Below are 23,130 nucleotides of genomic sequence, written 5' to 3' on the forward strand. Positions count from 1 at the left end.
CTAGCTTAGACCCTGTAGTACATAGCAAATTGACAGAGACGCACTGAGATGCTCAAGTGCAGAAGTGACGATAGGAGCTAGTACATCAACCCACAGTCTAATTAGGATGCAATCCAAATCACATGATGATTGTTTAGGATACCCAATTGCTGACATGAACTCAGGAAGATCAATGGCAGAAAAATGGAGATGTGGAACCTGTTCTGTCTTAAAGTTGGTCTTGTTGACAAAATATGACGTGAGTTTAGGTGGTGGTGAAACCTATGATAAATGCTTGATGGGTGACTTTGGGTTGCTTCTTTGATCACAAATGCGTCTCTCTTTGTTCACTCAACTTGTTAATTAAGAGTGCTGATAACAATTGCAAACATGTTGTGTCTTACTTTGTTGTTTGGAGCTGTAGCAGTTTGCTGTCCCCTAACTCAACATGAGTGAATACACTGAACAACCCCAACATTAAAACCACTGACAGTTAAGTGAACAACTCTTCTTCTTTTTTACAATGCAATTTTTAGCTGGACAAACCGTTATGCCAGCTTTTACTTGGATTTTTCGTTGACCCTCCACAAGTTTACACTCACAGCTGGGATTTGCAGTGTTACAGATTCATTTACACACATACTTTTGGCAACTAATCTCCACTTTAGAATAAGAGATTAGAGAACTTTGAAATAAAAAAGACGGAAGCCACGCTGACAATGAGTGAGCTGAAGTGAAAGTTCTAGGATGTCTCTATTCGAAGATCGAACGTACAGAGGGTATCTTTTTGTACTCTGTGGTGCGGGCGCTCTTGTGATGGCTGTGACGGCTCTTGGAACCTGTTCTGTCTTAAAGTTGGTCTTGTTGATAAAATATGACCTGAGTTTAGGTGGTGGTGAGTTGGTGGAACCTGGCGGATGAGTCAAAGAAGAAAGAAAGCCATCACAAATTCCCAGGATTCTGTGGCCGTTTTAGCTGTCCACGCGCTCTCTCATCAAAGGCAAACACAGCAAATTTCGGCTCGTTGGTCTAGGGGTATGATTCTCGCTTAGGGTGCGAGAGGTCCCGGGTTCAAATCCCGGACGAGCCCTTCCCAGCTTTATTGACCTTGTATCTCTGCTTTACTGTGAAGAAGAAGGATTGAATGAACAATTACTAGTATGACAACACCCACAAATGCACTTGGTATCAAAGGACAATACAACTCAAAGCTCCCCCACTCATTCCTAAGTTGCCTCAAGTCCTTCTTAAATTAAGTTCTTATGTGGAACTTGATTGACATATCCAGAAGTCAATACCAGTATCACTTGAGCACACACTCTGCAGTCTCGTCTCAGGCAGTTTTGGTATGTTTTCTTTAAATCAAGACAGAAACGCTTTGTATTCATAAGCGCATGGAAAATAATTGAATTCTCAGATTTTTAAACATAAAGGAGGAAACTGAAATATAGATCTGTAAGGGAATAGAAGACCAGCATGGACATGGGGCTTTTCAAAACATGGATTGATTACACCTAGCTTAGACCCTGTAGTACATAGCAAATTGACAGAGACGCACTGAGATGCTCAAGTGCAGAAGTGACGATAGGAGCTAGTACATCAACCCACAGTCTAATTAGGATGCAATCCAAATCACATGATGATTGTTTAGGATACCCAATTGCTGACATGAACTCAGGAAGATCAATGGCAGAAAAATGGAGATGTGGAACCTGTTCTGTCTTAAAGTTGGTCTTGTTGACAAAATATGACGTGAGTTTAGGTGGTGGTGAAACCTATGATAAATGCTTGATGGGTGACTTTGGGTTGCTTCTTTGATCACAAATGCGTCTCTCTTTGTTCACTCAACTTGTTAATTAAGAGTGCTGATAACAATTGCAAACATGTTGTGTCTTACTTTGTTGTTTGGAGCTGTAGCAGTTTGCTGTCCCCTAACTCAACATGAGTGAATACACTGAACAACCCCAACGTTAAAACCACTGACAGTTAAGTGAACAACTCTTCTTCTTTTTTACAATGCAATTTTTAGCTGGACAAACCGTTATGCCAGCTTTTACTTGGATTTTTCGTTGACCCTCCACAAGTTTACACTCACAGCTGGGATTTGCAGTGTTACAGATTCATTTACACACATACTTTTGGCAACTAATCTCCACTTTAGAATAAGAGATTAGAGAACTTTGAAATAAAAAAGACGGAAGCCACGCTGACAATGAGTGAGCTGAAGTGAAAGTTCTAGGATGTCTCTATTCGAAGATCGAACGTACAGAGGGTATCTTTTTGTACTCTGTGGTGCGGGCGCTCTTGTGATGGCTGTGACGGCTCTTGGAACCTGTTCTGTCTTAAAGTTGGTCTTGTTGATAAAATATGACCTGAGTTTAGGTGGTGGTGAGTTGGTGGAACCTGGCGGATGAGTCAAAGAAGAAAGAAATCCATCACAAATTCCCAGGATTCTGTGGCCGTTTTAGCTGTCCACGCGCTCTCTCATCAAAGGCAAACACAGCAAATTTCGGCTCGTTGGTCTAGGGGTATGATTCTCGCTTAGGGTGCGAGAGGTCCCGGGTTCAAATCCCGGACGAGCCCTTCCCAGCTTTATTGACCTTGTATCTCTGCTTTACTGTGAAGAAGAAGGATTGAATGAACAATTACTAGTATGACAACACCCACAAATGCACTTGGTATCAAAGGACAATACAACTCAAAGCTCCCCCACTCATTCCTAAGTTGCCTCAAGTCCTTCTTAAATTAAGTTCTTATGTGGAACTTGATTGACATATCCAGAAGTCAATACCAGTATCACTTGAGCACACACTCTGCAGTCTCGTCTCAGGCAGTTTTGGTATGTTTTCTTTAAATCAAGACAGAAACGCTTTGTATTCATAAGCGCATGGAAAATAATTGAATTCTCAGATTTTTAAACATAAAGGAGGAAACTGAAATATAGATCTGTAAGGGAATAGAAGACCAGCATGGACATGGGGCTTTTCAAAACATGGATTGATTACACCTAGCTTAGACCCTGTAGTACATAGCAAATTGACAGAGACGCACTGAGATGCTCAAGTGCAGAAGTGACGATAGGAGCTAGTACATCAACCCACAGTCTAATTAGGATGCAATCCAAATCACATGATGATTGTTTAGGATACCCAATTGCTGACATGAACTCAGGAAGATCAATGGCAGAAAAATGGAGATGTGGAACCTGTTCTGTCTTAAAGTTGGTCTTGTTGACAAAATATGACGTGAGTTTAGGTGGTGGTGAAACCTATGATAAATGCTTGATGGGTGACTTTGGGTTGCTTCTTTGATCACAAATGCGTCTCTCTTTGTTCACTCAACTTGTTAATTAAGAGTGCTGATAACAATTGCAAACATGTTGTGTCTTACTTTGTTGTTTGGAGCTGTAGCAGTTTGCTGTCCCCTAACTCAACATGAGTGAATACACTGAACAACCCCAACGTTAAAACCACTGACAGTTAAGTGAACAACTCTTCTTCTTTTTTACAATGCAATTTTTAGCTGGACAAACCGTTATGCCAGCTTTTACTTGGATTTTTCGTTGACCCTCCACAAGTTTACACTCACAGCTGGGATTTGCAGTGTTACAGATTCATTTACACACATACTTTTGGCAACTAATCTCCACTTTAGAATAAGAGATTAGAGAACTTTGAAATAAAAAAGACGGAAGCCACGCTGACAATGAGTGAGCTGAAGTGAAAGTTCTAGGATGTCTCTATTCGAAGATCGAACGTACAGAGGGTATCTTTTTGTACTCTGTGGTGCGGGCGCTCTTGTGATGGCTGTGACGGCTCTTGGAACCTGTTCTGTCTTAAAGTTGGTCTTGTTGATAAAATATGACCTGAGTTTAGGTGGTGGTGAGTTGGTGGAACCTGGCGGATGAGTCAAAGAAGAAAGAAATCCATCACAAATTCCCAGGATTCTGTGGCCGTTTTAGCTGTCCACGCGCTCTCTCATCAAAGGCAAACACAGCAAATTTCGGCTCGTTGGTCTAGGGGTATGATTCTCGCTTAGGGTGCGAGAGGTCCCGGGTTCAAATCCCGGACGAGCCCTTCCCAGCTTTATTGACCTTGTATCTCTGCTTTACTGTGAAGAAGAAGGATTGAATGAACAATTACTAGTATGACAACACCCACAAATGCACTTGGTATCAAAGGACAATACAACTCAAAGCTCCCCCACTCATTCCTAAGTTGCCTCAAGTCCTTCTTAAATTAAGTTCTTATGTGGAACTTGATTGACATATCCAGAAGTCAATACCAGTATCACTTGAGCACACACTCTGCAGTCTCGTCTCAGGCAGTTTTGGTATGTTTTCTTTAAATCAAGACAGAAACGCTTTGTATTCATAAGCGCATGGAAAATAATTGAATTCTCAGATTTTTAAACATAAAGGAGGAAACTGAAATATAGATCTGTAAGGGAATAGAAGACCAGCATGGACATGGGGCTTTTCAAAACATGGATTGATTACACCTAGCTTAGACCCTGTAGTACATAGCAAATTGACAGAGACGCACTGAGATGCTCAAGTGCAGAAGTGACGATAGGAGCTAGTACATCAACCCACAGTCTAATTAGGATGCAATCCAAATCACATGATGATTGTTTAGGATACCCAATTGCTGACATGAACTCAGGAAGATCAATGGCAGAAAAATGGAGATGTGGAACCTGTTCTGTCTTAAAGTTGGTCTTGTTGACAAAATATGACGTGAGTTTAGGTGGTGGTGAAACCTATGATAAATGCTTGATGGGTGACTTTGGGTTGCTTCTTTGATCACAAATGCGTCTCTCTTTGTTCACTCAACTTGTTAATTAAGAGTGCTGATAACAATTGCAAACATGTTGTGTCTTACTTTGTTGTTTGGAGCTGTAGCAGTTTGCTGTCCCCTAACTCAACATGAGTGAATACACTGAACAACCCCAACATTAAAACCACTGACAGTTAAGTGAACAACTCTTCTTCTTTTTTACAATGCAATTTTTAGCTGGACAAACCGTTATGCCAGCTTTTACTTGGATTTTTCGTTGACCCTCCACAAGTTTACACTCACAGCTGGGATTTGCAGTGTTACAGATTCATTTACACACATACTTTTGGCAACTAATCTCCACTTTAGAATAAGAGATTAGAGAACTTTGAAATAAAAAAGACGGAAGCCACGCTGACAATGAGTGAGCTGAAGTGAAAGTTCTAGGATGTCTCTATTCGAAGATCGAACGTACAGAGGGTATCTTTTTGTACTCTGTGGTGCGGGCGCTCTTGTGATGGCTGTGACGGCTCTTGGAACCTGTTCTGTCTTAAAGTTGGTCTTGTTGATAAAATATGACCTGAGTTTAGGTGGTGGTGAGTTGGTGGAACCTGGCGGATGAGTCAAAGAAGAAAGAAAGCCATCACAAATTCCCAGGATTCTGTGGCCGTTTTAGCTGTCCACGCGCTCTCTCATCAAAGGCAAACACAGCAAATTTCGGCTCGTTGGTCTAGGGGTATGATTCTCGCTTAGGGTGCGAGAGGTCCCGGGTTCAAATCCCGGACGAGCCCTTCCCAGCTTTATTGACCTTGTATCTCTGCTTTACTGTGAAGAAGAAGGATTGAATGAACAATTACTAGTATGACAACACCCACAAATGCACTTGGTATCAAAGGACAATACAACTCAAAGCTCCCCCACTCATTCCTAAGTTGCCTCAAGTCCTTCTTAAATTAAGTTCTTATGTGGAACTTGATTGACATATCCAGAAGTCAATACCAGTATCACTTGAGCACACACTCTGCAGTCTCGTCTCAGGCAGTTTTGGTATGTTTTCTTTAAATCAAGACAGAAACGCTTTGTATTCATAAGCGCATGGAAAATAATTGAATTCTCAGATTTTTAAACATAAAGGAGGAAACTGAAATATAGATCTGTAAGGGAATAGAAGACCAGCATGGACATGGGGCTTTTCAAAACATGGATTGATTACACCTAGCTTAGACCCTGTAGTACATAGCAAATTGACAGAGACGCACTGAGATGCTCAAGTGCAGAAGTGACGATAGGAGCTAGTACATCAACCCACAGTCTAATTAGGATGCAATCCAAATCACATGATGATTGTTTAGGATACCCAATTGCTGACATGAACTCAGGAAGATCAATGGCAGAAAAATGGAGATGTGGAACCTGTTCTGTCTTAAAGTTGGTCTTGTTGACAAAATATGACGTGAGTTTAGGTGGTGGTGAAACCTATGATAAATGCTTGATGGGTGACTTTGGGTTGCTTCTTTGATCACAAATGCGTCTCTCTTTGTTCACTCAACTTGTTAATTAAGAGTGCTGATAACAATTGCAAACATGTTGTGTCTTACTTTGTTGTTTGGAGCTGTAGCAGTTTGCTGTCCCCTAACTCAACATGAGTGAATACACTGAACAACCCCAACATTAAAACCACTGACAGTTAAGTGAACAACTCTTCTTCTTTTTTACAATGCAATTTTTAGCTGGACAAACCGTTATGCCAGCTTTTACTTGGATTTTTCGTTGACCCTCCACAAGTTTACACTCACAGCTGGGATTTGCAGTGTTACAGATTCATTTACACACATACTTTTGGCAACTAATCTCCACTTTAGAATAAGAGATTAGAGAACTTTGAAATAAAAAAGACGGAAGCCACGCTGACAATGAGTGAGCTGAAGTGAAAGTTCTAGGATGTCTCTATTCGAAGATCGAACGTACAGAGGGTATCTTTTTGTACTCTGTGGTGCGGGCGCTCTTGTGATGGCTGTGACGGCTCTTGGAACCTGTTCTGTCTTAAAGTTGGTCTTGTTGATAAAATATGACCTGAGTTTAGGTGGTGGTGAGTTGGTGGAACCTGGCGGATGAGTCAAAGAAGAAAGAAATCCATCACAAATTCCCAGGATTCTGTGGCCGTTTTAGCTGTCCACGCGCTCTCTCATCAAAGGCAAACACAGCAAATTTCGGCTCGTTGGTCTAGGGGTATGATTCTCGCTTAGGGTGCGAGAGGTCCCGGGTTCAAATCCCGGACGAGCCCTTCCCAGCTTTATTGACCTTGTATCTCTGCTTTACTGTGAAGAAGAAGGATTGAATGAACAATTACTAGTATGACAACACCCACAAATGCACTTGGTATCAAAGGACAATACAACTCAAAGCTCCCCCACTCATTCCTAAGTTGCCTCAAGTCCTTCTTAAATTAAGTTCTTATGTGGAACTTGATTGACATATCCAGAAGTCAATACCAGTATCACTTGAGCACACACTCTGCAGTCTCGTCTCAGGCAGTTTTGGTATGTTTTCTTTAAATCAAGACAGAAACGCTTTGTATTCATAAGCGCATGGAAAATAATTGAATTCTCAGATTTTTAAACATAAAGGAGGAAACTGAAATATAGATCTGTAAGGGAATAGAAGACCAGCATGGACATGGGGCTTTTCAAAACATGGATTGATTACACCTAGCTTAGACCCTGTAGTACATAGCAAATTGACAGAGACGCACTGAGATGCTCAAGTGCAGAAGTGACGATAGGAGCTAGTACATCAACCCACAGTCTAATTAGGATGCAATCCAAATCACATGATGATTGTTTAGGATACCCAATTGCTGACATGAACTCAGGAAGATCAATGGCAGAAAAATGGAGATGTGGAACCTGTTCTGTCTTAAAGTTGGTCTTGTTGACAAAATATGACGTGAGTTTAGGTGGTGGTGAAACCTATGATAAATGCTTGATGGGTGACTTTGGGTTGCTTCTTTGATCACAAATGCGTCTCTCTTTGTTCACTCAACTTGTTAATTAAGAGTGCTGATAACAATTGCAAACATGTTGTGTCTTACTTTGTTGTTTGGAGCTGTAGCAGTTTGCTGTCCCCTAACTCAACATGAGTGAATACACTGAACAACCCCAACATTAAAACCACTGACAGTTAAGTGAACAACTCTTCTTCTTTTTTACAATGCAATTTTTAGCTGGACAAACCGTTATGCCAGCTTTTACTTGGATTTTTCGTTGACCCTCCACAAGTTTACACTCACAGCTGGGATTTGCAGTGTTACAGATTCATTTACACACATACTTTTGGCAACTAATCTCCACTTTAGAATAAGAGATTAGAGAACTTTGAAATAAAAAAGACGGAAGCCACGCTGACAATGAGTGAGCTGAAGTGAAAGTTCTAGGATGTCTCTATTCGAAGATCGAACGTACAGAGGGTATCTTTTTGTACTCTGTGGTGCGGGCGCTCTTGTGATGGCTGTGACGGCTCTTGGAACCTGTTCTGTCTTAAAGTTGGTCTTGTTGATAAAATATGACCTGAGTTTAGGTGGTGGTGAGTTGGTGGAACCTGGCGGATGAGTCAAAGAAGAAAGAAATCCATCACAAATTCCCAGGATTCTGTGGCCGTTTTAGCTGTCCACGCGCTCTCTCATCAAAGGCAAACACAGCAAATTTCGGCTCGTTGGTCTAGGGGTATGATTCTCGCTTAGGGTGCGAGAGGTCCCGGGTTCAAATCCCGGACGAGCCCTTCCCAGCTTTATTGACCTTGTATCTCTGCTTTACTGTGAAGAAGAAGGATTGAATGAACAATTACTAGTATGACAACACCCACAAATGCACTTGGTATCAAAGGACAATACAACTCAAAGCTCCCCCACTCATTCCTAAGTTGCCTCAAGTCCTTCTTAAATTAAGTTCTTATGTGGAACTTGATTGACATATCCAGAAGTCAATACCAGTATCACTTGAGCACACACTCTGCAGTCTCGTCTCAGGCAGTTTTGGTATGTTTTCTTTAAATCAAGACAGAAACGCTTTGTATTCATAAGCGCATGGAAAATAATTGAATTCTCAGATTTTTAAACATAAAGGAGGAAACTGAAATATAGATCTGTAAGGGAATAGAAGACCAGCATGGACATGGGGCTTTTCAAAACATGGATTGATTACACCTAGCTTAGACCCTGTAGTACATAGCAAATTGACAGAGACGCACTGAGATGCTCAAGTGCAGAAGTGACGATAGGAGCTAGTACATCAACCCACAGTCTAATTAGGATGCAATCCAAATCACATGATGATTGTTTAGGATACCCAATTGCTGACATGAACTCAGGAAGATCAATGGCAGAAAAATGGAGATGTGGAACCTGTTCTGTCTTAAAGTTGGTCTTGTTGACAAAATATGACGTGAGTTTAGGTGGTGGTGAAACCTATGATAAATGCTTGATGGGTGACTTTGGGTTGCTTCTTTGATCACAAATGCGTCTCTCTTTGTTCACTCAACTTGTTAATTAAGAGTGCTGATAACAATTGCAAACATGTTGTGTCTTACTTTGTTGTTTGGAGCTGTAGCAGTTTGCTGTCCCCTAACTCAACATGAGTGAATACACTGAACAACCCCAACATTAAAACCACTGACAGTTAAGTGAACAACTCTTCTTCTTTTTTACAATGCAATTTTTAGCTGGACAAACCGTTATGCCAGCTTTTACTTGGATTTTTCGTTGACCCTCCACAAGTTTACACTCACAGCTGGGATTTGCAGTGTTACAGATTCATTTACACACATACTTTTGGCAACTAATCTCCACTTTAGAATAAGAGATTAGAGAACTTTGAAATAAAAAAGACGGAAGCCACGCTGACAATGAGTGAGCTGAAGTGAAAGTTCTAGGATGTCTCTATTCGAAGATCGAACGTACAGAGGGTATCTTTTTGTACTCTGTGGTGCGGGCGCTCTTGTGATGGCTGTGACGGCTCTTGGAACCTGTTCTGTCTTAAAGTTGGTCTTGTTGATAAAATATGACCTGAGTTTAGGTGGTGGTGAGTTGGTGGAACCTGGCGGATGAGTCAAAGAAGAAAGAAATCCATCACAAATTCCCAGGATTCTGTGGCCGTTTTAGCTGTCCACGCGCTCTCTCATCAAAGGCAAACACAGCAAATTTCGGCTCGTTGGTCTAGGGGTATGATTCTCGCTTAGGGTGCGAGAGGTCCCGGGTTCAAATCCCGGACGAGCCCTTCCCAGCTTTATTGACCTTGTATCTCTGCTTTACTGTGAAGAAGAAGGATTGAATGAACAATTACTAGTATGACAACACCCACAAATGCACTTGGTATCAAAGGACAATACAACTCAAAGCTCCCCCACTCATTCCTAAGTTGCCTCAAGTCCTTCTTAAATTAAGTTCTTATGTGGAACTTGATTGACATATCCAGAAGTCAATACCAGTATCACTTGAGCACACACTCTGCAGTCTCGTCTCAGGCAGTTTTGGTATGTTTTCTTTAAATCAAGACAGAAACGCTTTGTATTCATAAGCGCATGGAAAATAATTGAATTCTCAGATTTTTAAACATAAAGGAGGAAACTGAAATATAGATCTGTAAGGGAATAGAAGACCAGCATGGACATGGGGCTTTTCAAAACATGGATTGATTACACCTAGCTTAGACCCTGTAGTACATAGCAAATTGACAGAGACGCACTGAGATGCTCAAGTGCAGAAGTGACGATAGGAGCTAGTACATCAACCCACAGTCTAATTAGGATGCAATCCAAATCACATGATGATTGTTTAGGATACCCAATTGCTGACATGAACTCAGGAAGATCAATGGCAGAAAAATGGAGATGTGGAACCTGTTCTGTCTTAAAGTTGGTCTTGTTGACAAAATATGACGTGAGTTTAGGTGGTGGTGAAACCTATGATAAATGCTTGATGGGTGACTTTGGGTTGCTTCTTTGATCACAAATGCGTCTCTCTTTGTTCACTCAACTTGTTAATTAAGAGTGCTGATAACAATTGCAAACATGTTGTGTCTTACTTTGTTGTTTGGAGCTGTAGCAGTTTGCTGTCCCCTAACTCAACATGAGTGAATACACTGAACAACCCCAACATTAAAACCACTGACAGTTAAGTGAACAACTCTTCTTCTTTTTTACAATGCAATTTTTAGCTGGACAAACCGTTATGCCAGCTTTTACTTGGATTTTTCGTTGACCCTCCACAAGTTTACACTCACAGCTGGGATTTGCAGTGTTACAGATTCATTTACACACATACTTTTGGCAACTAATCTCCACTTTAGAATAAGAGATTAGAGAACTTTGAAATAAAAAAGACGGAAGCCACGCTGACAATGAGTGAGCTGAAGTGAAAGTTCTAGGATGTCTCTATTCGAAGATCGAACGTACAGAGGGTATCTTTTTGTACTCTGTGGTGCGGGCGCTCTTGTGATGGCTGTGACGGCTCTTGGAACCTGTTCTGTCTTAAAGTTGGTCTTGTTGATAAAATATGACCTGAGTTTAGGTGGTGGTGAGTTGGTGGAACCTGGCGGATGAGTCAAAGAAGAAAGAAATCCATCACAAATTCCCAGGATTCTGTGGCCGTTTTAGCTGTCCACGCGCTCTCTCATCAAAGGCAAACACAGCAAATTTCGGCTCGTTGGTCTAGGGGTATGATTCTCGCTTAGGGTGCGAGAGGTCCCGGGTTCAAATCCCGGACGAGCCCTTCCCAGCTTTATTGACCTTGTATCTCTGCTTTACTGTGAAGAAGAAGGATTGAATGAACAATTACTAGTATGACAACACCCACAAATGCACTTGGTATCAAAGGACAATACAACTCAAAGCTCCCCCACTCATTCCTAAGTTGCCTCAAGTCCTTCTTAAATTAAGTTCTTATGTGGAACTTGATTGACATATCCAGAAGTCAATACCAGTATCACTTGAGCACACACTCTGCAGTCTCGTCTCAGGCAGTTTTGGTATGTTTTCTTTAAATCAAGACAGAAACGCTTTGTATTCATAAGCGCATGGAAAATAATTGAATTCTCAGATTTTTAAACATAAAGGAGGAAACTGAAATATAGATCTGTAAGGGAATAGAAGACCAGCATGGACATGGGGCTTTTCAAAACATGGATTGATTACACCTAGCTTAGACCCTGTAGTACATAGCAAATTGACAGAGACGCACTGAGATGCTCAAGTGCAGAAGTGACGATAGGAGCTAGTACATCAACCCACAGTCTAATTAGGATGCAATCCAAATCACATGATGATTGTTTAGGATACCCAATTGCTGACATGAACTCAGGAAGATCAATGGCAGAAAAATGGAGATGTGGAACCTGTTCTGTCTTAAAGTTGGTCTTGTTGACAAAATATGACGTGAGTTTAGGTGGTGGTGAAACCTATGATAAATGCTTGATGGGTGACTTTGGGTTGCTTCTTTGATCACAAATGCGTCTCTCTTTGTTCACTCAACTTGTTAATTAAGAGTGCTGATAACAATTGCAAACATGTTGTGTCTTACTTTGTTGTTTGGAGCTGTAGCAGTTTGCTGTCCCCTAACTCAACATGAGTGAATACACTGAACAACCCCAACATTAAAACCACTGACAGTTAAGTGAACAACTCTTCTTCTTTTTTACAATGCAATTTTTAGCTGGACAAACCGTTATGCCAGCTTTTACTTGGATTTTTCGTTGACCCTCCACAAGTTTACACTCACAGCTGGGATTTGCAGTGTTACAGATTCATTTACACACATACTTTTGGCAACTAATCTCCACTTTAGAATAAGAGATTAGAGAACTTTGAAATAAAAAAGACGGAAGCCACGCTGACAATGAGTGAGCTGAAGTGAAAGTTCTAGGATGTCTCTATTCGAAGATCGAACGTACAGAGGGTATCTTTTTGTACTCTGTGGTGCGGGCGCTCTTGTGATGGCTGTGACGGCTCTTGGAACCTGTTCTGTCTTAAAGTTGGTCTTGTTGATAAAATATGACCTGAGTTTAGGTGGTGGTGAGTTGGTGGAACCTGGCGGATGAGTCAAAGAAGAAAGAAATCCATCACAAATTCCCAGGATTCTGTGGCCGTTTTAGCTGTCCACGCGCTCTCTCATCAAAGGCAAACACAGCAAATTTCGGCTCGTTGGTCTAGGGGTATGATTCTCGCTTAGGGTGCGAGAGGTCCCGGGTTCAAATCCCGGACGAGCCCTTCCCAGCTTTATTGACCTTGTATCTCTGCTTTACTGTGAAGAAGAAGGATTGAATGAACAATTACTAGTATGACAACACCCACAAATGCACTTGGTATCAAAGGACAATACAACTCAAAGCTCCCCCACTCATTCCTAAGTTGCCTCAAGTCCTTCTTAAATTAAGTTCTTATGTGGAACTTGATTGACATATCCAGAAGTCAATACCAGTATCACTTGAGCACACACTCTGCAGTCTCGTCTCAGGCAGTTTTGGTATGTTTTCTTTAAATCAAGACAGAAACGCTTTGTATTCATAAGCGCATGGAAAATAATTGAATTCTCAGATTTTTAAACATAAAGGAGGAAACTGAAATATAGATCTGTAAGGGAATAGAAGACCAGCATGGACATGGGGCTTTTCAAAACATGGATTGATTACACCTAGCTTAGACCCTGTAGTACATAGCAAATTGACAGAGACGCACTGAGATGCTCAAGTGCAGAAGTGACGATAGGAGCTAGTACATCAACCCACAGTCTAATTAGGATGCAATCCAAATCACATGATGATTGTTTAGGATACCCAATTGCTGACATGAACTCAGGAAGATCAATGGCAGAAAAATGGAGATGTGGAACCTGTTCTGTCTTAAAGTTGGTCTTGTTGACAAAATATGACGTGAGTTTAGGTGGTGGTGAAACCTATGATAAATGCTTGATGGGTGACTTTGGGTTGCTTCTTTGATCACAAATGCGTCTCTCTTTGTTCACTCAACTTGTTAATTAAGAGTGCTGATAACAATTGCAAACATGTTGTGTCTTACTTTGTTGTTTGGAGCTGTAGCAGTTTGCTGTCCCCTAACTCAACATGAGTGAATACACTGAACAACCCCAACATTAAAACCACTGACAGTTAAGTGAACAACTCTTCTTCTTTTTTACAATGCAATTTTTAGCTGGACAAACCGTTATGCCAGCTTTTACTTGGATTTTTCGTTGACCCTCCACAAGTTTACACTCACAGCTGGGATTTGCAGTGTTACAGATTCATTTACACACATACTTTTGGCAACTAATCTCCACTTTAGAATAAGAGATTAGAGAACTTTGAAATAAAAAAGACGGAAGCCACGCTGACAATGAGTGAGCTGAAGTGAAAGTTCTAGGATGTCTCTATTCGAAGATCGAACGTACAGAGGGTATCTTTTTGTACTCTGTGGTGCGGGCGCTCTTGTGATGGCTGTGACGGCTCTTGGAACCTGTTCTGTCTTAAAGTTGGTCTTGTTGATAAAATATGACCTGAGTTTAGGTGGTGGTGAGTTGGTGGAACCTGGCGGATGAGTCAAAGAAGAAAGAAATCCATCACAAATTCCCAGGATTCTGTGGCCGTTTTAGCTGTCCACGCGCTCTCTCATCAAAGGCAAACACAGCAAATTTCGGCTCGTTGGTCTAGGGGTATGATTCTCGCTTAGGGTGCGAGAGGTCCCGGGTTCAAATCCCGGACGAGCCCTTCCCAGCTTTATTGACCTTGTATCTCTGCTTTACTGTGAAGAAGAAGGATTGAATGAACAATTACTAGTATGACAACACCCACAAATGCACTTGGTATCAAAGGACAATACAACTCAAAGCTCCCCCACTCATTCCTAAGTTGCCTCAAGTCCTTCTTAAATTAAGTTCTTATGTGGAACTTGATTGACATATCCAGAAGTCAATACCAGTATCACTTGAGCACACACTCTGCAGTCTCGTCTCAGGCAGTTTTGGTATGTTTTCTTTAAATCAAGACAGAAACGCTTTGTATTCATAAGCGCATGGAAAATAATTGAATTCTCAGATTTTTAAACATAAAGGAGGAAACTGAAATATAGATCTGTAAGGGAATAGAAGACCAGCATGGACATGGGGCTTTTCAAAACATGGATTGATTACACCTAGCTTAGACCCTGTAGTACATAGCAAATTGACAGAGACGCACTGAGATGCTCAAGTGCAGAAGTGACGATAGGAGCTAGTACATCAACCCACAGTCTAATTAGGATGCAATCCAAATCACATGATGATTGTTTAGGATACCCAATTGCTGACATGAACTCAGGAAGATCAATGGCAGAAAAATGGAGATGTGGAACCTGTTCTGTCTTAAAGTTGGTCTTGTTGACAAAATATGACGTGAGTTTAGGTGGTGGTGAAACCTATGATAAATGCTTGATGGGTGACTTTGGGTTGCTTCTTTGATCACAAATGCGTCTCTCTTTGTTCACTCAACTTGTTAATTAAGAGTGCTGATAACAATTGCAAACATGTTGTGTCTTACTTTGTTGTTTGGAGCTGTAGCAGTTTGCTGTCCCCTAACTCAACATGAGTGAATACACTGAACAACCCCAACATTAAAACCACTGACAGTTAAGTGAACAACTCTTCTTCTTTTTTACAATGCAATTTTTAGCTGGACAAACCGTTATGCCAGCTTTTACTTGGATTTTTCGTTGACCCTCCACAAGTTTACACTCACAGCTGGGATTTGCAGTGTTACAGATTCATTTACACACATACTTTTGGCAACTAATCTCCACTTTAGAATAAGAGATTAGAGAACTTTGAAATAAAAAAGACGGAAGCCACGCTGACAATGAGTGAGCTGAAGTGAAAGTTCTAGGATGTCTCTATTCGAAGATCGAACGTACAGAGGGTATCTTTTTGTACTCTGTGGTGCGGGCGCTCTTGTGATGGCTGTGACGGCTCTTGGAACCTGTTCTGTCTTAAAGTTGGTCTTGTTGATAAAATATGACCTGAGTTTAGGTGGTGGTGAGTTGGTGGAACCTGGCGGATGAGTCAAAGAAGAAAGAAAGCCATCACAAATTCCCAGGATTCTGTGGCCGTTTTAGCTGTCCACGCGCTCTCTCATCAAAGGCAAACACAGCAAATTTCGGCTCGTTGGTCTAGGGGTATGATTCTCGCTTAGGGTGCGAGAGGTCCCGGGTTCAAATCCCGGACGAGCCCTTCCCAGCTTTATTGACCTTGTATCTCTGCTTTACTGTGAAGAAGAAGGATTGAATGAACAATTACTAGTATGACAACACCCACAAATGCACTTGGTATCAAAGGACAATACAACTCAAAGCTCCCCCACTCATTCCTAAGTTGCCTCAAGTCCTTCTTAAATTAAGTTCTTATGTGGAACTTGATTGACATATCCAGAAGTCAATACCAGTATCACTTGAGCACACACTCTGCAGTCTCGTCTCAGGCAGTTTTGGTATGTTTTCTTTAAATCAAGACAGAAACGCTTTGTATTCATAAGCGCATGGAAAATAATTGAATTCTCAGATTTTTAAACATAAAGGAGGAAACTGAAATATAGATCTGTAAGGGAATAGAAGACCAGCATGGACATGGGGCTTTTCAAAACATGGATTGATTACACCTAGCTTAGACCCTGTAGTACATAGCAAATTGACAGAGACGCACTGAGATGCTCAAGTGCAGAAGTGACGATAGGAGCTAGTACATCAACCCACAGTCTAATTAGGATGCAATCCAAATCACATGATGATTGTTTAGGATACCCAATTGCTGACATGAACTCAGGAAGATCAATGGCAGAAAAATGGAGATGTGGAACCTGTTCTGTCTTAAAGTTGGTCTTGTTGACAAAATATGACGTGAGTTTAGGTGGTGGTGAAACCTATGATAAATGCTTGATGGGTGACTTTGGGTTGCTTCTTTGATCACAAATGCGTCTCTCTTTGTTCACTCAACTTGTTAATTAAGAGTGCTGATAACAATTGCAAACATGTCGTGTCTTACTTTGTTGTTTGGAGCTGTAGCAGTTTGCTGTCCCCTAACTCAACATGAGTGAATACACTGAACAACCCCAACGTTAAAACCACTGACAGTTAAGTGAACAACTCTTCTTCTTTTTTACAATGCAATTTTTAGCTGGACAAACCGTTATGCCAGCTTTTACTTGGATTTTTCGTTGACCCTCCACAAGTTTACACTCACAGCTGGGATTTGCAGTGTTACAGATTCATTTACACACATACTTTTGGCAACTAATCTCCACTTTAGAATAAGAGATTAGAGAACTTTGAAATAAAAAAGACGGAAGCCACGCTGACAATGAGTGAGCTGAAGTGAAAGTTCTAGGATGTCTCTATTCGAAGATCGAACGTACAGAGGGTATCTTTTTGTACTCTGTGGTGCGGGCGCTCTTGTGATGGCTGTGACGGCTCTTGGAACCTGTTCTGTCTTAAAGTTGGTCTTGTTGATAAAATATGACGTGAGTTTAGGTGGTGGTGAGTTGGTGGAACCTGGCGGATGAGTCAAAGAAGAAAGAAATCCATCACAAATTCCCAGGATTCTGTGGCCATGTTAGCTGTCCACGCGCTCTCTCATCAAAGGCAAACACAGCAAATTTCGGCTCGTTGGTCTAGGGGTATGATTCTCGCTTCGGGTGCGAGAGGTCCCGGGTTCAAATCCCGGACGAGCCCTTCCCAGCTTTACTGACCTTGTGTCTCTGCTTTACTGTGAAGAGGAAGGATTGAATGAACAATTACTAGTATGACAACACCCACAAATGCACTGGGTATCAAAGGACAATACAACTCAAAGCTCCCCCACTCATTCCTAAGTTGCCTCAAGTCCTTCTTAAATTAAGTTCTTATTTGGAACTTGATTGACAGATCCAGAAGTCAATACCAGTATCACTTGAGCACACACTCTGCAGTCTCGTCTCAGGCAGTTTTGGTATGTTTTCTTTAAATCAAGACAGAAACGCTTTGTATTCATATGCGCATGGAAAATAATTGAATTCTCAGATTTTTAAACATAAAGGAGGAAACTGAAATATAGATCTGTAAGGGAATAGAAGACCAGCATGGACATGGGGCTTTTCAAAACATGGATTGATTACACCTAGCTTAGACCCTGTAGTACATAGCAAATTGACAGAGACGCACTGAGATGCTCAAGTGCAGAAGTGACGATAGGAGCTAGTACATCAACCCACAGTCTAATTAGGATGCAATCCAAATCACATGATGATTGTTTAGGATACCCAATTGCTGACATGAACTCAGAAAGATCAATGGCAGAAAAATGGAGATGTGGAACCTGTTCTGTCTTAAAGTTGGTCTTGTTGACAACTTGTTAATTAAGAGTGCTGATAACAATTGCAAACATGTTGTGTCTTACTTGGTTGTTTGGAGCTGTAGCAGTTTGCTGTCCCCTAACTAAACATGAGTGAATACACTGAACAACCCCAAGGTTAAAACCACTGACAGTTAAGTGAACATCTCTTCTTCTTTTTTACAATGCGTTTTTTAGCTGGACAAACCATTATGCCAGCTTTTACTTGGATTTTTCGTTGACCCTCCACAAGTTTACACTCACAGCTGGGATTTGCAGTGTTACAGATTCATTTACACACATACTTTTGGCAACTAATCTTCACTTTAGAATAAGAGATTAGAGAACTTTGAAATAAAAAAGACGGAAGCCACGCTGACAATGAGTGAGCTGAACTGAAAGTTCTAGGATGTCTCTATTCGAAGATCGAACGTACAGAGGGTATCTTTTTGTACTCTGTGGTGCGGGCGCTCTTGTGATGGCTGTGACGGCTCTTGGAAAATGTTCTGTCTTAAAGTTGGTCTTGTTGATAAAATATGACGTGAGTTTAGGTGGTGGTGAGTTGGTGGAACCTGGCGGATGAGTCAAAGAAGAAAGAAAGCCATCACAAATTCCCAGGATTCTGTGGCCATGTTAGCTGTCCACGCGCTCTCTCATCAAAGGCAAACACAGCAAATTTCGGCTCGTTGGTCTAGGGGTATGATTCTCGCTTCGGGTGCGAGAGGTCCCGGGTTCAAGTCCCGGACGAGCCCTTCCCAGCTTTATTGACCTTGTATCTCTGCTTTACTGTGAAGAAGAAGGATTGAATGAACAATTACTAGTATGACAACACCCACAAATGCACTTGGTATCAAAGGACAATACAACTCAAAGCTCCCCCACTCATTCCTAAGTTGCCTCAAGTCCTTCTTAAATTAAGTTCTTATGTGGAACTTGATTGACATATCCAGAAGTCAATACCAGTATCACTTGAGCACACACTCTGCAGTCTCGTCTCAGGCAGTTTTGGTATGTTTTCTTTAAATCAAGACAGAAACGCTTTGTATTCATAAGCGCATGGAAAATAATTGAATTCTCAGATTTTTAAACATAAAGGAGGAAACTGAAATATAGATCTGTAAGGGAATAGAAGACCAGCATGGACATGGGGCTTTTCAAAACATGGATTGATTACACCTAGCTTAGACCCTGTAGTACATAGCAAATTGACAGAGACGCACTGAGATGCTCAAGTGCAGAAGTGACGATAGGAGCTAGTACATCAACCCACAGTCTAATTAGGATGCAATCCAAATCACATGATGATTGTTTAGGATACCCAATTGCTGACATGAACTCAGGAAGATCAATGGCAGAAAAATGGAGATGTGGAACCTGTTCTGTCTTAAAGTTGGTCTTGTTGACAAAATATGACGTGAGTTTAGGTGGTGGTGAAACCTATGATAAATGCTTGATGGGTGACTTTGGGTTGCTTCTTTGATCACAAATGCGTCTCTCTTTGTTCACTCAACTTGTTAATTAAGAGTGCTGATAACAATTGCAAACATGTTGTGTCTTACTTTGTTGTTTGGAGCTGTAGCAGTTTGCTGTCCCCTAACTCAACATGAGTGAATACACTGAACAACCCCAACATTAAAACCACTGACAGTTAAGTGAACAACTCTTCTTCTTTTTTACAATGCAATTTTTAGCTGGACAAACCGTTATGCCAGCTTTTACTTGGATTTTTCGTTGACCCTCCACAAGTTTACACTCACAGCTGGGATTTGCAGTGTTACAGATTCATTTACACACATACTTTTGGCAACTAATCTCCACTTTAGAATAAGAGATTAGAGAACTTTGAAATAAAAAAGACGGAAGCCACGCTGACAATGAGTGAGCTGAAGTGAAAGTTCTAGGATGTCTCTATTCGAAGATCGAACGTACAGAGGGTATCTTTTTGTACTCTGTGGTGCGGGCGCTCTTGTGATGGCTGTGACGGCTCTTGGAACCTGTTCTGTCTTAAAGTTGGTCTTGTTGATAAAATATGACCTGAGTTTAGGTGGTGGTGAGTTGGTGGAACCTGGCGGATGAGTCAAAGAAGAAAGAAAGCCATCACAAATTCCCAGGATTCTGTGGCCGTTTTAGCTGTCCACGCGCTCTCTCATCAAAGGCAAACACAGCAAATTTCGGCTCGTTGGTCTAGGGGTATGATTCTCGCTTAGGGTGCGAGAGGTCCCGGGTTCAAATCCCGGACGAGCCCTTCCCAGCTTTATTGACCTTGTATCTCTGCTTTACTGTGAAGAAGAAGGATTGAATGAACAATTACTAGTATGACAACACCCACAAATGCACTTGGTATCAAAGGACAATACAACTCAAAGCTCCCCCACTCATTCCTAAGTTGCCTCAAGTCCTTCTTAAATTAAGTTCTTATGTGGAACTTGATTGACATATCCAGAAGTCAATACCAGTATCACTTGAGCACACACTCTGCAGTCTCGTCTCAGGCAGTTTTGGTATGTTTTCTTTAAATCAAGACAGAAACGCTTTGTATTCATAAGCGCATGGAAAATAATTGAATTCTCAGATTTTTAAACATAAAGGAGGAAACTGAAATATAGATCTGTAAGGGAATAGAAGACCAGCATGGACATGGGGCTTTTCAAAACATGGATTGATTACACCTAGCTTAGACCCTGTAGTACATAGCAAATTGACAGAGACGCACTGAGATGCTCAAGTGCAGAAGTGACGATAGGAGCTAGTACATCAACCCACAGTCTAATTAGGATGCAATCCAAATCACATGATGATTGTTTAGGATACCCAATTGCTGACATGAACTCAGGAAGATCAATGGCAGAAAAATGGAGATGTGGAACCTGTTCTGTCTTAAAGTTGGTCTTGTTGACAAAATATGACGTGAGTTTAGGTGGTGGTGAAACCTATGATAAATGCTTGATGGGTGACTTTGGGTTGCTTCTTTGATCACAAATGCGTCTCTCTTTGTTCACTCAACTTGTTAATTAAGAGTGCTGATAACAATTGCAAACATGTCGTGTCTTACTTTGTTGTTTGGAGCTGTAGCAGTTTGCTGTCCCCTAACTCAACATGAGTGAATACACTGAACAACCCCAACGTTAAAACCACTGACAGTTAAGTGAACAACTCTTCTTCTTTTTTACAATGCAATTTTTAGCTGGACAAACCGTTATGCCAGCTTTTACTTGGATTTTTCGTTGACCCTCCACAAGTTTACACTCACAGCTGGGATTTGCAGTGTTACAGATTCATTTACACACATACTTTTGGCAACTAATCTCCACTTTAGAATAAGAGATTAGAGAACTTTGAAATAAAAAAGACGGAAGCCACGCTGACAATGAGTGAGCTGAAGTGAAAGTTCTAGGATGTCTCTATTCGAAGATCGAACGTACAGAGGGTATCTTTTTGTACTCTGTGGTGCGGGCGCTCTTGTGATGGCTGTGACGGCTCTTGGAACCTGTTCTGTCTTAAAGTTGGTCTTGTTGATAAAATATGACGTGAGTTTAGGTGGTGGTGAGTTGGTGGAACCTGGCGGATGAGTCAAAGAAGAAAGAAATCCATCACAAATTCCCAGGATTCTGTGGCCATGTTAGCTGTCCACGCGCTCTCTCATCAAAGGCAAACACAGCAAATTTCGGCTCGTTGGTCTAGGGGTATGATTCTCGCTTCGGGTGCGAGAGGTCCCGGGTTCAAATCCCGGACGAGCCCTTCCCAGCTTTACTGACCTTGTGTCTCTGCTTTACTGTGAAGAGGAAGGATTGAATGAACAATTACTAGTATGACAACACCCACAAATGCACTGGGTATCAAAGGACAATACAACTCAAAGCTCCCCCACTCATTCCTAAGTTGCCTCAAGTCCTTCTTAAATTAAGTTCTTATTTGGAACTTGATTGACAGATCCAGAAGTCAATACCAGTATCACTTGAGCACACACTCTGCAGTCTCGTCTCAGGCAGTTTTGGTATGTTTTCTTTAAATCAAGACAGAAACGCTTTGTATTCATATGCGCATGGAAAATAATTGAATTCTCAGATTTTTAAACATAAAGGAGGAAACTGAAATATAGATCTGTAAGGGAATAGAAGACCAGCATGGACATGGGGCTTTTCAAAACATGGATTGATTACACCTAGCTTAGACCCTGTAGTACATAGCAAATTGACAGAGACGCACTGAGATGCTCAAGTGCAGAAGTGACGATAGGAGCTAGTACATCAACCCACAGTCTAATTAGGATGCAATCCAAATCACATGATGATTGTTTAGGATACCCAATTGCTGACATGAACTCAGAAAGATCAATGGCAGAAAAATGGAGATGTGGAACCTGTTCTGTCTTAAAGTTGGTCTTGTTGACAACTTGTTAATTAAGAGTGCTGATAACAATTGCAAACATGTTGTGTCTTACTTTGTTGTTTGGAGCTGTAGCAGTTTGCTGTCCCCTAACTAAACATGAGTGAATACACTGAACAACCCCAAGGTTAAAACCACTGACAGTTAAGTGAACATCTCTTCTTCTTTTTTACAATGCGTTTTTTAGCTGGACAAACCATTATGCCAGCTTTTACTTGGATTTTTCGTTGACCCTCCACAAGTTTACACTCACAGCTGGGATTTGCAGTGTTACAGATTCATTTACACACATACTTTTGGCAACTAATCTTCACTTTAGAATAAGAGATTAGAGAACTTTGAAATAAAAAAGACGGAAGCCACGCTGACAATGAGTGAGCTGAACTGAAAGTTCTAGGATGTCTCTATTCGAAGATCGAACGTACAGAGGGTATCTTTTTGTACTCTGTGGTGCGGGCGCTCTTGTGATGGCTGTGACGGCTCTTGGAAAATGTTCTGTCTTAAAGTTGGTCTTGTTGATAAAATATGACGTGAGTTTAGGTGGTGGTGAGTTGGTGGAACCTGGCGGATGAGTCAAAGAAGAAAGAAAGCCATCACAAATTCCCAGGATTCTGT

General features: G+C 41.3%; 15 non-coding genes across 15 annotated transcripts; all 15 read left to right on the forward strand.

The window, feature by feature from the left end:
- Positions 1-997: 997 nt before the first annotated feature.
- trnap-agg (transfer RNA proline (anticodon AGG)) lies at positions 998-1,069 on the forward strand. Its single transcript has one exon. It is a non-coding gene; the product is annotated as a tRNA-Pro (tRNA).
- A 1,421-nt stretch (positions 1,070-2,490) lies between these two features.
- On the forward strand, positions 2,491-2,562 carry trnap-agg (transfer RNA proline (anticodon AGG)). The gene has a single exon. It is a non-coding gene; the product is annotated as a tRNA-Pro (tRNA).
- A 1,421-nt stretch (positions 2,563-3,983) lies between these two features.
- trnap-agg (transfer RNA proline (anticodon AGG)) lies at positions 3,984-4,055 on the forward strand. The gene has a single exon. It is a non-coding gene; the product is annotated as a tRNA-Pro (tRNA).
- A 1,421-nt stretch (positions 4,056-5,476) lies between these two features.
- Positions 5,477-5,548, forward strand: trnap-agg (transfer RNA proline (anticodon AGG)). Its single transcript has one exon. It is a non-coding gene; the product is annotated as a tRNA-Pro (tRNA).
- Positions 5,549-6,969: 1,421 nt separating this feature from the next.
- trnap-agg (transfer RNA proline (anticodon AGG)) lies at positions 6,970-7,041 on the forward strand. Its single transcript has one exon. It is a non-coding gene; the product is annotated as a tRNA-Pro (tRNA).
- Positions 7,042-8,462: 1,421 nt separating this feature from the next.
- Positions 8,463-8,534, forward strand: trnap-agg (transfer RNA proline (anticodon AGG)). Its single transcript has one exon. It is a non-coding gene; the product is annotated as a tRNA-Pro (tRNA).
- A 1,421-nt stretch (positions 8,535-9,955) lies between these two features.
- trnap-agg (transfer RNA proline (anticodon AGG)) lies at positions 9,956-10,027 on the forward strand. Its single transcript has one exon. It is a non-coding gene; the product is annotated as a tRNA-Pro (tRNA).
- Positions 10,028-11,448: 1,421 nt separating this feature from the next.
- trnap-agg (transfer RNA proline (anticodon AGG)) lies at positions 11,449-11,520 on the forward strand. The gene has a single exon. It is a non-coding gene; the product is annotated as a tRNA-Pro (tRNA).
- Positions 11,521-12,941: 1,421 nt separating this feature from the next.
- trnap-agg (transfer RNA proline (anticodon AGG)) lies at positions 12,942-13,013 on the forward strand. The gene has a single exon. It is a non-coding gene; the product is annotated as a tRNA-Pro (tRNA).
- Positions 13,014-14,434: 1,421 nt separating this feature from the next.
- trnap-agg (transfer RNA proline (anticodon AGG)) lies at positions 14,435-14,506 on the forward strand. Its single transcript has one exon. It is a non-coding gene; the product is annotated as a tRNA-Pro (tRNA).
- Positions 14,507-15,927: 1,421 nt separating this feature from the next.
- On the forward strand, positions 15,928-15,999 carry trnap-agg (transfer RNA proline (anticodon AGG)). The gene has a single exon. It is a non-coding gene; the product is annotated as a tRNA-Pro (tRNA).
- Positions 16,000-17,420: 1,421 nt separating this feature from the next.
- trnap-cgg (transfer RNA proline (anticodon CGG)) lies at positions 17,421-17,492 on the forward strand. Its single transcript has one exon. It is a non-coding gene; the product is annotated as a tRNA-Pro (tRNA).
- A 1,317-nt stretch (positions 17,493-18,809) lies between these two features.
- On the forward strand, positions 18,810-18,881 carry trnap-cgg (transfer RNA proline (anticodon CGG)). Its single transcript has one exon. It is a non-coding gene; the product is annotated as a tRNA-Pro (tRNA).
- A 1,421-nt stretch (positions 18,882-20,302) lies between these two features.
- trnap-agg (transfer RNA proline (anticodon AGG)) lies at positions 20,303-20,374 on the forward strand. Its single transcript has one exon. It is a non-coding gene; the product is annotated as a tRNA-Pro (tRNA).
- Positions 20,375-21,795: 1,421 nt separating this feature from the next.
- trnap-cgg (transfer RNA proline (anticodon CGG)) lies at positions 21,796-21,867 on the forward strand. Its single transcript has one exon. It is a non-coding gene; the product is annotated as a tRNA-Pro (tRNA).
- Positions 21,868-23,130: the final 1,263 nt, after the last annotated feature.

The sequence above is a fragment of the Leuresthes tenuis genome, unplaced genomic scaffold (assembly GCF_036924035.1).
Source record: "Leuresthes tenuis unplaced genomic scaffold, fLeuTen1.0.hap1 SCAF_23, whole genome shotgun sequence".
NCBI lineage: Eukaryota > Metazoa > Chordata > Actinopteri > Atheriniformes > Atherinopsidae > Leuresthes > Leuresthes tenuis.